Source organism: Pseudonaja textilis, chromosome 3 (assembly GCF_049901715.1).
Source record: "Pseudonaja textilis isolate UNSWEBS1 chromosome 3, rPseTex1.2, whole genome shotgun sequence".
Lineage (NCBI taxonomy): Eukaryota > Metazoa > Chordata > Lepidosauria > Squamata > Elapidae > Pseudonaja > Pseudonaja textilis.
In genome coordinates, this window is record NC_141992.1 from 44,359,334 (window position 1) to 44,373,015 (window position 13,682).

At 36.3% G+C, this 13,682-nt stretch overlaps 1 protein-coding gene across 2 annotated transcripts in view; it reads left to right on the forward strand.

Annotated features, from left to right (window-relative positions):
- The window catches only part of BLACAT1 (BLACAT1 overlapping LEMD1 locus), a 53,511-nt gene that overhangs the window by 20,857 nt on the left and 18,972 nt on the right, over window positions 1-13,682 (forward strand). Inside the window, exons 1-2 of one of the 2 annotated variants that reach the window (XM_087929415.1) lie at window positions 3,276-3,478; window positions 6,290-6,473. The gene's annotated coding sequence lies outside the window, so the exon portion shown is untranslated. Of the gene's footprint in view, window positions 1-3,275; window positions 3,479-6,289; window positions 6,474-13,682 lie in introns of those variants that run through there. The other variant, XM_087929416.1, reaches the window with a different exon arrangement.

Genomic DNA, 13,682 nt, shown 5'->3' on the forward strand with positions numbered 1-13,682 from the left:
CATGTAAAACAAATGGTTCATTGGTTTCTTGTAAATCCAGGCAAAGTTGGAGAAAATTGTAGGCAAGAAAATTCCTTGAGAATGTTTCATTATACGTCTTTGCAGTAAAATATCCTGGTTATTGCTATGTTCAGGTTTCTGCATTAATTAAAACCAGAGGATTCTGGGTGAAACTTGAGAACATGCCTCACTGAACTTCATAGAGCCTGCTTCTGAGAAAGTATCTGGGGTTACACTACATGTGTTGTAAGCATTGCTGTCGTGGAGGTTCTGCATTTCACATTTATTTAAGAGTCTGTTTTACCCTACTGAACCATGAAGCATTACGCAGGCAGGCAGGCAAGCAGGCAGGCAGGCAGGCAGGCAGGCAGTGGAATGGTGAAAGCTAACTTTGATCTATGAGGTTCATGGAAAACAGTTTGATCCAGCTATTCACAGAATTTGGTATTAAGGCTATAACCCAGATACATGCCCTTTATTTTTAAATCAGCAGTCCCTCAAAATGAGTTTAGATTTATTAATGCTACACATTGCAGCAGCTGTTCTTGACCTCATCAAATTACCTGTTTTTTCTTGTCTCCTGTTATTACTCTTCTTCTACTCTACTGTATTCTACAAAAGAAGGCTTGAGCACATTCATTGTATCCAGTAGGATGTAATAGTACATTACAGAGCAATTCTGCATAGGATTACTTTGAAGTAAGTCACCAATGAGTAGGATTTATATCCATGTAAGTCTCCATAGGATTGGAGTGTGGGTCCCTTATCATAGAAGTAGGGAAAGTACAGATACTTTGGAATTATGCCTTCAATTGTTTTGATAACCAATTCTAATGATAAGTTATAACTAAGGAAATCCTTAGTTTTTCTTTTGAGAGTAATTCATTAATTATCTCTACTCTGAAAATGCCCTAATTCATTTAGTACAACTGTTTTATGTCTGGTAAGGTGGTGAGCTTTGAAATATTCTGACTCTTTAACATAATTCAGTTGGAATAGGAATCACATTTGTGCAAATATTATCTTATGAATATAAGATCTATTGAGCTCAGCATTGGTTGCTATAAGAGTGAACCTATTTTTACAAGCAATGGTGTAAAGCCTGATGTTCTCCATATGCTCTGGACTATAACTGCTCCCATTCCAACAACAAGTTTTATTCTTGTATGTTTCAGTATAAATGTTTACATATTTATGAATTTGTAAATCATTTATTTTACTTCTGATGTTTATTGTTACCTTTCATCCTATTGGATAGGAAGATACAGTAACCATAAAAATAGCTAAAATATTACAGGTTCCTTCCTATTAGGTAGAAGTGAGGATGTTGTGGAAATACTAATTGGTGTATATAAAGTGGATTTTTGCATTATATTTTACTAATCTGAAAAACACTGACTTTATGATTTTTTTTAAAAAAATACACTTGATCATATATAAAACCAAAGACAGAAATTCATATTTTACAATTCATATTTTAATATGTCATGAGTATGTGGATTTGTCTTTTATTTTAGTAATTCTCATTTAAACAGAGTTTGGAGAAATTTGCAGCTTACCAAATGATGAGTGGAAGGAACCATGGTGAAAAAACAAGAACACGATTTCTATATATCAAGGGAATATAGGTATTGAAAAAAAAATAGGTGTGTCTCTCTGTGTATATTATATATATATTAGAGAGGAAAGGAAGCTAGAGTATGTGCAATTGAAATTACCTGCTCTAATAAAAGATCAAACATAATTCATTTCCAGACAGTACACAGATAACTAGAAAGTTATCTTCTAGTCTCCCAGTTAAGTCCATCTTTTCTTTTGACCATGCTGTTTGGGAGTTACAGACTTTACAATTTGGTGGGCAATAGATTGTGAAGGCTAAATTTTAAAAACCAGTAAGGCTAATACTAGTGCATCAAGCTCTGGCAGCAGTGATGAGGAAATGAAGGGAGGCTCAGCAGTTATTAGACATGCCAAGATGCAACCATTTCATTTGACCATTGAGCTCAAGGTAGTCAAATAGGAAAAGCAGTCTTGAGAATGTAGTTTACAATTTTTAAGAGCTGTAGATACTGAGATTTCATAGCCACTTTATTCTAACTCTCAGTTCTTGTTTTGCACCCTGTAAACAAGATAAATGTCCTTAAAATTATGATCCATCAATAGAAAGTACAGATGTATTTTGGATTACAGATGAAGTTATTTTGGTTACTCTGCAGATCAAAGCTTATATGGTGTTTATTACTAGGAGACATTTCTGATGGCTTTAGTAGCTGGTTCCCAATTTGCAAAGTGGGCCCTAGGACTCTTTCTTCATAAGCCTGTTGTCCGGAGAGCTCATCCACACAGCACAGAATATGCCCCTCCTAGCTTCTTGAGATAAAGGAAACCATAGCAGAGGAACTGCACAAGGCAGGAGTTAAAAAGCACGTTCAGTACCAGAAGATCTAGGCATCCAGTCAAATATTTCTTTTGTTTGCCCCTTGTCCAGCTGCCAGTAAAGCCCTTTTGGAGAAAAAGAAAAGCATCTACTGACTTCAATGTTCTCAGGATGCTAAGCCTGGACTGAATGGATTTTGTAAGGTGCTTAGTCACAGCAAGAGAGGGGAAAAGCTCATAATAGAAGAGGGCTCTAAGGCATAGCAGAATATTGATGCTGTCACTTCAATGGTTGGACGACTGATAAAAGGCAAGGATAAGTGTCTGAATCTCATCCCCGAGAATATCAAGGCTGGGAAGGCGCTGGGTTTGGGGTAAGGGGGAGCCAAGTGCAATCAGAGGCTCAAATGCAGAGAAGGAAGCAGCTGTGACCAGACAGGGATGGGTGAGCCCTTTCTGCTGTTTCTTAGCTTAGGGAAAACTTTCCAAAACGGGAGGAGGAGATTTCTCCCCAGGTTCTTGGCTTCAAGAGCTTAGCAGGAGGGACATGACTAATACACATCCCACTGGGGGAGTTAGATCAAAGGTACTGAAGTAGATACAAGGGGTTTCTGCTTCACAGGATCTGGTTAAATACAGCCTTTGTTACTAAGGGCCTCCAGAGTCAGGAATGGAGAAATACCTGATCTCTTCCTGGTTCTTTCTCTCCCCACTACACTGCTCCAACCAAGGGCTTTGATGCAGAATCAGCTCAAGTATGAAACACAACAGTAGCTGCTTGGCTACTTCTGGAAGGGAGGGGCAGGGGGATGGCAGGAAAGGGAGGGGTCAGGGGCTTCAAAAATGAGCCAAGTTTGATTAGATACTACTCACATTTCTAAAGCTAGGAGTGGTAGAATGGGAAGCAGCATCATACACAGGGCTTGCCACCAGCTGGATTCCTTTGGTGTTTACCAGGCAAGCAAAAGAATCTTTACTCTTTGATAGAAGCCGGTGTGTACAGCTGCAGTGGTGCTTGCAGCTGCTGTTCTTAAGGCCTGCATTCAAGCCACTCATCGTGGTGTACAGTAGTTTCTGAGGCCAGGAGGTTTACCTGCTGAAGGTGAGGTCATCTGTCTTGGGTGGGTTGACCTAGACTAGAGTTTTAGTGTTAAACTTAACTTCCATCTGTTTGCAGCTCTTATTAAGAATGTTGCACAGTATGCTAAGAATGAATTAGTAATGATAGCAGGCAGAGAAGGGGTTCTAATTGTCACCTTGGAGGGAGCATGTTTGAGATTACTCAGGATAATTGGGCTTTGATTTGATGAAGCCACACTTACTTTGTGTTCCAAATTGCTTTGTAATCTTTTTGTGTGTCTTGCTATATTCTCTCTGCATGTGGTACATAAAAATCTGATTGCAGTTATTTTGCTAATTCACCTGGAGTACAACATTATAGCATTCCATAAATAATTTTAAGACTTTTTTTAAAAAAATGAATTTATATTGTAGCTTAAGCTTGTAATCATCACATATTATTTACTTGAGAGCGAGACATTCCAAACTTGATGAAACTTGCATCTTGGTAAACTATACACAAGATTGTACTCTGTGACTGGATGTATTATTCTAATGTGCTAATGATAAGAAAGACAAAGATTTAATACATGCTCTAAGTCAATGTGGCAATTTCGTTTGATTCAGAGGTGTAGGAAATAGAAAAACTTCTACTTGTAGATAACTAAGTAGTAGGAAAAATAAATATGTTCATATCTCACTTTGAAATTATTTGGTTAGTATTTAATGTTGCTAACTAAATAAATACTAACTAAAGAATTCCAAAGTGAAATATGTACATATTTACTTTGCTACTTAGTAGATCAGTGAGTCTCAAACTGTGATCCACTAACCATTGAGGTTGACTAGAACTGACCTTACATGCATTGCCAATCATGTAAGTCAGATGGCCAGGCCACTTGTTGCTCATCACCCCATCCATGGTCATTGCCACTCAGCTGGTTTGCAAAGAACTATCGGTGGTGAAATATTGAAGTGTATAAGGAGGCAATATAAGCAATAGCAGAAGTACTAAAATTCAGGAGATTGACAATAATGAACAGGAATGACCACAAATTATTTGCTAACTAGGATCTTGCCTAGCTACTCCAAAAATAAAAACCTAAATAGGGAATATGATAATGGATTTTTTTTAAAAAATGGATTTCAGTCAGTGGGAAAGCCACTTGCATGTAATCATATAATATGGAGAGGTTTCTTTTGGACAAGTTTTTGAGTATTTTTATTTATTTATTAAACTTCTATGCTGTCCATCTTGCCAAGGTGATTCTAGGTGGTGTACAATCATTTAATAAAAATATCATATAAAGCACTAATCAATAGATAAAGATGATAAATTTAAATTTTAGTTAAAATTCAGTTGATCGTGATGAAGAGGAAAGAAGCAAAATGTTTCCGGGGAAATAGGGAAGTTCGTCTAAATAGCAAGTGTGTATGAAGAATGATTTGAATTATGGCATGGGGGATATAAAATAATTGAGGTGGTAAATGTTTATGTTTGGATTCATTTTTTATAATTTTAAATATTAAAAAGCCTTTTCAAATGGAAAGAAGAAGGCATATATAAATGCAACTACTATTTGCCAAAAAAGAAAAAGAACTCCCATGCTCTTAAAAACAAATTTACAGAAAGGAGATATTTGATCAATTGGGGTAGTTTGTGACATTTTCTGAATGTTTATCCAAAATGTTTGAGGAACACAATTCTAGATTTTTGCTATGTAGAAGGACAGCTTGCATGTTTCAGAACAGGGTTCCTTAGGGAGCAGCTGGGCATAAAATACTGTCAAATATCACCATGGATAAAGTTTTTATCACTGGAGAGGCTTGGCAGCTTTTGTGATTTATGTTGAACAGTTCTTGATACAAGTCTTAGATTTTTGTGACACACCATTTCATTTTTTCTTCCTTTTTGTCCAACCATGATTCAGAATCCTATCATTTTAGAATGAACAGGACATTGCGGGGAAAAGAGAAAACAGTATTCATTCTTTATAACTTTATGATTATAAAGTTCTTCCATGTATACAGTACTAGAAATGTTGAAGAAAGAAGTTTGGGCTAGAATTCTTGATCTCTGCTCAAGACAAAGAGAGAAAGAAATCTCAAATGTAGTGTAGATGGATTATTTATTTATTGCAGTACTTCAGTATACAAAGTATATAGCTGATTATCTCAAATAGATTACTTTGGGCAGCTTACAACTGCTAAAAACCAAACGAATCCAAACCAAACCTAAAAGAATGCAATATAAAAATATATTAAATCATATTAAAAATGTATATGCCTCATTCAGAAATAAAAGAAGTAATGTATCTTCCAAAGTCTTCATCTACAAAATAGCATTACTAAAAAGGAAACTCATGTTGAAGAAAGTCTTCTATTTAAGCATATGTGTCTCCTTCAAAAAAAGAAAAAAAATCAGCAAATAATAGTAATAAAATGATAAAACTGAATATTGCAATTTAGACAGTGACCAAATTTAGTAATATTCATATTACATAAAAGCATGGTATATCTCATTATCGTATAACCTATTCATGAGCAATTTCAAGATCTCCACTGTTCCTTCTTTTAAAGTAGACAGCCTTCCAAAACAAAGAGGCCTTCAGATATTTTTCTTGGAAAGTCTTTTAAATGGAGGACTCCTGTTCTCTGTAAAATAAAATATGTTTTATAAGCAAATCCTTGTACATATATACCTGCCTATTTGCCTACATAGCAAATATAAAATTGTTTATGTCACCTAAATAGAGCATAGCTCAATTTTTTTTAGCAATATGGAAGTTGCAATTTTAATATGAAATATTTTGCTTATTTACTGAATTTATATCTTTTTTTTTTTCTTGAAAAGTTTAAGATGGAGTGCAACAGAATCTCCCTAATTTCAATGAAAATCCCGTGAGGTAGATTGAATTGAAATATAAGCACTTCCCCAAAAATCCTTCAGTGAGTTGTGTGATCACCTGGAAATTAGTACCTGGCTCTTCCTCTTCAATACTTTAAGCTCTACTCTGCAACATTACAGCAACACAGCTGTAAGTACATACTTTTTACTGTACTTGTACAGCAAAGCATGTATTTTTCTAGTCTTTGTAAATACAGACAATAATAGCAACAAAAATAAAGTATACATTAAAGTTGGGCAACAGATTTTAATCCCACTTTATGGCTGAATCCTTGGCTTGGAAAATAGCTCACCCTATTTTTTATGTTGCTTCGTAGATTGTAGTTTATCACAACTTTTTCAATATTAGAGCACACTTTATGCTAATGGGAGCTCTACCTTTATATCATCTAGTGCAGGAACAGTGAAAACATGTAACACACAAGAAGTTGTGGTTATTTTTCAAGATTCCTTTGAATTAAGCTTGATTTCTGGTGACTATATAAACATGCTCATGTTGTTTTCTTGGCAGCAGAGTGGAAGAGAATTGCCACTCATTATTTTCAGAACATGTTTCTGACTTATCAAAATAGCTTACAACTCTTTTTTTTTTTTTGCTTTGGCAGAAAATTAGATAATTATGTGGGGATGAGAAATCGTTTTAAGTTCATAGAAATCAGTGCAAGGATCTTCATCTTTATACTCCTTCACAATCTTAAAATTAATGGCCACAAACATTTTGCTTTGTGAATAAAACTTACAATAAAATGAGGGTATTATAATGGGATGAAGCATGTTACACTTATAGACATCAATCTGGAGTGGGTTTCAGGTCACACGGACCTTGGACCATAGAAACTGCTTATTCGGTTCCAGGAAGTGAGGGGAACACTGCTCAGAAGGTTAAAAGGCAAGAAGATAGACCATACACAGGACAATACTTTTAATTATTTACACAGCTCAAAAAAGCAGCTCACAATAAGTAATGAATTATTTGCAGGAGGGATAAATGAACAAGAAAAGAAACCTAAAGTTTTTTTAAAAAGTACGCAAACCCTATTATATTTAAACGAAAGATTAGGAAAGAAAGAGAAAGAAAGAAACAGAATCAGAAAGAAGAAAGGAGCATGGGATAAACAAACTAAACTGAAGAGGAATCAATGGACTGTGGTGATGAAAATGATGAAAGGAAGAAAATCAAGAAAATTGCTCGCAAAAGCAGAACACAGCCATACATTCATGCTCCTGCACTAGAGATTTTCTTGGATGATATTGAGACATGGTTGCAAGTATGGGTATCTCTGTGGTAAGTGGCATGGCATGTATGTCATGACATTATCCCGCAAATGTCAGATGTTACATCATTTGCACAATGTCATCATGAAACATGACGTCTAGCTGACTCCTAATGAGTGAATGTACATAAATCTCTCTCTCTCTACTCTCTACAATTTGTCATAGCCCAAAGGCTACAATTGGTCCAATTTATTACAAGGGTCACTTTGATTTGAGGACAAATTTATCAAGCTGTTAGTCTAATCTCTTGATTTTCACCAAGTTATTATGTGAGCAAGAACACAAAGAAGTGTCGAGCATGTCCCCACCCCCACATACCGTATCTTGTTGGGTGCCATTGGTGGCATGCTGAATACCCCAAACTATGTATCAGCATTCTGTGGAAGCTTTTGCACAGAAGAGAAGACAACTTTGATATCCTGGCTTTCTCTTGAGGGACTTAAAACCCACCCCAAATCTCCTATTCTACTGACATTTGTGTTTCATGTTGAATTTGAGTGCAGTCTTGGAATGTAACTCTCTTAGAATTATGAGGAAAGGAATATTCTGAAAAATTATGGACTGCATAACTGACTTGAGAGGCTTTTCAGAATATAATATCCACAGGGAATGTATGGCCATAAAAGCTCATGCTGAAAAACAAGAAACATCTCTAACAATGCTTCTAATGGTAAGCACAATCAAACAATTTCATCTGCTAATGCAAGCAAACAACCGATCAATGTTTTATAAGAGAAATCGTTTTGTGCTGTGAGTACTTATAGAATATTAAACAATTTTTGTATTGTACCTCAAGTTACTCTGTTCAATTATTGGTGGTCCTTGACTTACGATCACATTTGGGACCAAAGTTGTTAAGTGATTACACCTGATTTTATGACTTTTTCTTTCATAGTTGTTAAATGACTCACTGGAGTTAAATGACTCACACAATCATTAAGCAAATATAGCATCCCCCATTGAGTTTGCTTTGACTTGTTGGAAGCCAACTGGTACGGTTACAAATGTCGACCCCAGGACACTACATATAGTCCTCAACTTACGATCACAACTGAGCCAAAAATTTATGTTGTTAAATGAGAAATTTGTTAAGTGAGCTTTGCCCCACTTTATGACTGTTCTCACCACATTCATTAAGTGAATTACTGCAGTTCTTAACTTAGTAACATGGTTGTTAATTTCCCCATTGACTTTGCTTGTCAAAAGGTCACAAAAGGGGATCACATGAGTCTGGGATACTAACTCCGTCATAAAGGTGAATCAATTGTTAAGCATCTGAATGTAAATCATGTGACTATGGGAATGCTGCAATGGTCATAAGTGTGAAAAATGGTCATAAGTCACCTTTTTCACTGCAATATAATACTGTAGACAGAGAAGTGGTGGTGACTGAGCAAAGTACATATATGACAGCTTTGTGGATGTAAAGTTCTGTAAATTCATGTGTTGAAGGAACTGGGGACACATAGCTCTTCAAAAGTTACTCGATGACAGCTCCCATTATTTCTGACTTATTGGACTGTTCTGATTCTTTGGATTTGTGGTGTGATAGAATGGTTCATATGAACTTGATTAGATTTTGCAGATTATTTATTGTACCCCTTTCTAATTAAATTTGTATTTATTTATTACAGTTATTTATACTTGCCTTTCAAGATGACAATCCTCCCAACATGATTGATGAACTATATTAATAATATATATAAGCAAACATACAATATATTAATAATATATATAAGCAAACAAGAATACTGCTTAAAAGCAAACTTCCTTTCTTCCTACAGGTTTGCTAGTGGTAATATCTCAGTGTGGGAGAAGAAAAATATCCAGCTTTTAGATACGCAGGTATCTAATTTAGATACTGTGCTTTTCAAGATGTAAATCCTTTTTCTTTTGGAAGGGAATTAATGCTTAGATTTCTAGAAATCGCATATTAGGCTAGTAGTCCTTTAGACCCAAGTCAAGCTTCTGAATCCATACTCTAGGATGCTGCTTTCACTGCTTGAAAAGCACATGTTTCTGGGGTTTTTATACAACATTTTCAAAAGTCTAATCCGAAAAGTGGTGAATATAGGGAAGATGCCTCCTATATCATCTGTTCACCTCCTGTCTTGCTAAGTTAGTAAATAAACACTCTTGTTGAGCAAGCATGAGTCAGAGCAATATTTGTAGAGCGAGAGAAGGAAAGGCAGAGGGCCAACTCTTCAGCTGCGCAAACGGATGTAAATTCATTGATTTTCACTGGCGCTGGACAGATTTAGTCCACAAATTCCATCTTGAGCACAAGGTGCAGACACATTCGTTAAAGAGCAGGAAGTGTTCCCATCTGTATGAAGGAGCACTGGGGAGATTTTGTTCTTCTCTAATTAAAGCATTTTCCTTATTCCAAAAGCCCTTATTTCTTTTTGAATTCTCCTTGAGAAGCTTGTTTGAAAAGGCAGCTAAGAAGAGAGACCATCCACTTGAAATACAGGAGGGAGAACTATACACTCAATACAATTCTCTTTATCCCTTTTGTATAGGAGTTACAAAAAAAGTTTTGTTTTGCACACCTTTTAGAGCTCTGCATGCCGGCATTCATTTGTTTCAGACTATTTTCATGAGTAATGCTTTAATCAGGTCTCACATTTCTTGCATTTGTAAACGGAATGAAAACCTACATTGACCAGAAATGTACAGTTAAGGTTTTACTCTCTCCTTTCTGTCTTGCATTACATTCACAGATGACACACATCAGAAGAAAAGGTACTGTAACATATTTGTGGAAACAGTTCTTAATTGTGTGTGTCTAGTATTCAAAACTTTTTAAATGGGCACGACGCACAGTGCCAAGAGATGTTTCAAATCCATGATTCTCAGGAAGGACTGGAAAATAATACATTATAGAAAGAGAATCAAATGGCTTCTCTTTGACAGGCAATTACCTTTCCACTTTGTGCAGGAAATTGCCAGATGCATGCTTTCAGCTATGCCTCAGCATGCATGGCCAGAGTGTTGTACAAAAGAAAACTATGGTTTGGGGTATGATTGCTACCTGTGGAAAATGTCCTAGGTCTTGTTTGATTTACCATGTAATGTTAATGTAGATCAGTTTGTAAATATTCAAACTGAATTGGGCCCTAACACCTAATATCTGCAGTGCTGTGTAGACAATTGCTCCTGGCTTTTGTCAACTTGTCATTCAATACTTCAGTTTTTGGCTTTTCCAGATTCCCAGTACACTGTATAGCTTTTACAGGTTTATGATCATTTGTTTTCATTTCATGACAAGAGTTTTCAAGAAATGTTTATGGGCACTGAAATGGTTGTATTCAACAAATGATATATTTTCTTTATCTGCAGATGCATCAGATAGAAACTTAAATGCATAGAGTACATTGTGCTTTGAAGGTACCATTTTTACAGGGATGACTTCAGTGGATTTCCATGGCAGTCTAACAGTGAAATAGGATTTCAGGGTTCTGCCCCGGACATTTGCACAACATGATCTTGGTTAAGTTTCAGATGGCGTTCAGAAGAACAGAGAATGCATCTTTATTTTTGGAACTTCTCAAAATTTTATTTTGCCCTGTTTTTTGCTGCCAGCCTGCTTTGCTGAACCCTTTAATTAAAGCCACAAGGACTAAAGGTTTTTGCACGGTCTGTGGATTATGCAGTGTATGACTCAATGATTTGCTCAATCAGTCGAAAGTGGCACAATTGTGATCTGTATGGCATTTATCTGTCCTTGTTCCAAGACATGCCTTCCTGTAGGAAACAGGACGGGGCCACTAAAGGCTTATTTCCCAGTGAGTACAAACAGGCGCAAAGTAAATTGCATTAGATATGAGCCCAGACTGTGCTGGAAACAATCAACGTAGGTGAGTTACTAATGAGATGACCAGTCAAGAGAAAATTTCCAGGAAAACTTCCATGGCACAGATTTGGTTAAGGTGGCCTCAGTTTGAAAGATTTATTTTCATTCCTTTTCTATTTTCCAGAAGCTTTCAGCTTACCTTTCTTAAATCCTCTGCTGTGGTCTATGGCTTTTTATTCCTATGTGATTACTTTTTATAATTCATGTAGGGCTAAAAGCCATGGGTTACACAAAGGAATAATCCACTCTCTTGGGTACCTCCAGCAAAGCTGTGTGAAATACAGATTCCTGAACTCTTTCCTCCTCCTTTAAAAAAAGAAACCATCCACATTTATTTCAGATGACTGTGACAGACCCACTCAGCAAGAGAATGTACAGAAGACTAGAACTAATTTCTTTTCTTTTTCTGAGCTGCTTCTCTCCATTCAGAGATGAAAGAAAGACTACTTCAAAGGTGCAAGGTGCAGTTTAATACATGTGAGATGTTTCCCAAAAGAAAGAAAAAGGCACTGCCTTTCAAATATAGGTTCCAAACCTTCCCTTACTTAGAAGATCCCCATAATAAATGCTTTAAACAGAATACAGGGTCATTTCCATAAAAGACCCAGTGAAATAGCTAATGAACCATGGAGAGAACAGCTAGCCACAATTACAAGCTCTTCTTCATAAGTTTAGAAGTGTTGAGGTGAGTTGAGATATTTATTTGGGAACATAATGTGCAAAACCTGAGGAGGTTGGTGTAGAATAAGATTACTTATCTATTTTTGTAACTGTTTCTTTGAAATTCAGGAGTAAGCAGGTGATAATGTTTATCTCTGCATTGCACAAAAAATATCACCGTGGCTCTGCCTACACAACATATGGTTGGTTATCCATAGTTAGTGTATTCATAACCTACTCAATTTTCTGGATTTATATTATACCTTGCCTGAAGCCTACACTATCCACAAAGACGGAGTTTGCAGAACATTTTTGCTAAGATGTTACTGTCTGGTATGTAGCTATATTTGTTAAGTGAACATAGCCATGAGAGCCATAATGTTTAGCTGCTTCATGCCATAACAAATTAATAGTCATCATATTTCTGAGTAGGATATCTGAGATTTCCTTCTATCAAGAGTGCCCCAGAAAGGCTCTCTGAGTTCCTTCAACAGACGCTGTCTTTCTGAGAGCCATTGCCAACTGCAAAGGTCATACCACACACCTGCTTTTCTGATTGTACTTGCTTGCAGTGGTGAATGAGTGGGACTTGGATGGCCAGTGCATAATTAACTAGCAATAATAGGAATGGGGTGGAGGGGATAAAGAACCCATTTAACCAGCTTCTTTATTGCAAACCAAAATGTTTTCTTCTGCTGGGAAAGTAATGAGCAAAATCCCATTTGCCTTTAGCCCAGTCTGAATTGGAACAAAACCCCTATGGAATGTGCAGTCCTGTTTTCACTGTTCCATCTTACCATCAATTGTATCCCTTAATGATCAGGGCAGCTGCACCAGGGGCCCAGGAGCCTTTGAAGGCCAGACTTTTAAATGGTCAGCATTGCTAATAAGGATTGAGGAACCTTTCTTCTCAAACACTGGTCTTTCCTGTATGGTACCTGCTCAGATTTGTTTCTCTCTGATTTCTGAGTACATCTGAAAGAGCCACCGGTGTTGTCTGCTGATTTATTTTATTTTTTTAAAAAAGAAAAGAACCATGGGGACAGCTGTGTAATACCTCTTAGGATCAACCAAGTGTTCACAGAGCTCAGGGAACAAGCTTTTGAATTATATAGAATTCCTTTGTTAGCTAGAATTTTCCAAAAAAAAAAAAAAAACCTGAGAGAGAGAGAAAGAAAAAAAAGTAGAATATGGTAATATATAGGAATATACATATTGAGCTTGCTGTATAGTTGTAAATCTCCAGATTGCTATGTGGCTAAGTGGGACTTGCACGCTAATTAAAGAACTGTGCTGGAAGTTGGATGAAATTCTTAGGTCACAACAGGAGTATGCATCCTTTTTAGGTGAGCCTTTTTTATTTTTGAATAGCTTGCTGAAGTGTTTCAATCATATAAGTGGAGAGCAGGACAAATAAATTGGGAAGCAAGTCAGAGTAAAAATGTAACATCATTAATAGAATTTTGAATTCTATTAATATAAAATATATAGTTAATAAAATTGGTGTCCACCCACGCTGTGCAATGCTTTGGATGTGATTTGTAAGAG